Consider the following 980-nt stretch of genomic DNA (forward strand, 5'->3'; position numbering starts at 1 on the left):
CCGGAGCCGGAGCCGGGCTGGTCGCAGCGTGTCGGGAGGTGCCAGCCGGGTGGAAGGAAAGCCTCTTCCCCGGGAGGACGGTGAGGCGCTGGGTCGGGCACCCGGCAGGGCTGCGCGGTCCCTCTCCTCCGAGGTCGTCAGGACCGGGCTGGATAAAGCCCCGAGCACCCTGCTTTGACCGCGGAGCTGACCCGGCTTTGAGCAGGAGGCGGGACCTCCCGGGGTCCCCCCGCACCCAGATTACCCTGTGGTCCTCCAGTCTCCTCTTCACCGCTCCCCCGTGGCTGACAAGCCCCTCTTCCATGTGAGCCTTGTTCAGGGCCTGTTTACAAATACTAGACAATCCAGGCCACAGCTCTGTTTATTTCTGAGCTCTCTAAACCCACCCTGAGTTCCCAAGGGCTTACTGTTTGCTTCAAAAAGAACCACTAAATTTTACTGTAACCAGAGTACCCCAATATAAACAATTCTAATCATCAATATCCCTTTTCTTCCTTACTTCCAAAGGCAAACCTTATCTTTCTCAGTGCTTTGCTTTCCAAACACTCTCTCCCTTTATTCTTAGTGCCAATGCTCTTCCCTTTCTTTTCCAGTGACCCAAGCAAGCACTTTGAGTAGGGACCTGTCCAAACCCCCAGATCTTGCCATGGCTGTTTACAGCTGTTGTGTCAGTCTTTCTTCAAACCTATAACTCACTTACCGTCTCTCCTTCTTCTGACTCCCATCTCTTCACACAATAGCTCAAATTAGCGTGGTATTTTTCCCTAGTTTTCCCTACTTCTGGGTGAAATAAAGGGGTTGTTCCTTTGAATGGCAAACTCTTCGTTCACGCACGTTTTACACGTTACAGTCCTGCACTCACAGCACTTGGCTCTGCTCCTTGTAGCCACGCAGGAAGGGAAACATCAGTTTAGATCTTATATTGCTTCCCGATAAAAGCCGAAGTTTCCTAAAGGTGAGTGTTCTATCTGTGCATTCCT

Source organism: Pygoscelis adeliae, unplaced genomic scaffold, assembly GCF_000699105.1.
Source record: "Pygoscelis adeliae isolate BGI_AS28 unplaced genomic scaffold, ASM69910v1 Scaffold11, whole genome shotgun sequence".
Lineage (NCBI taxonomy): Eukaryota > Metazoa > Chordata > Aves > Sphenisciformes > Spheniscidae > Pygoscelis > Pygoscelis adeliae.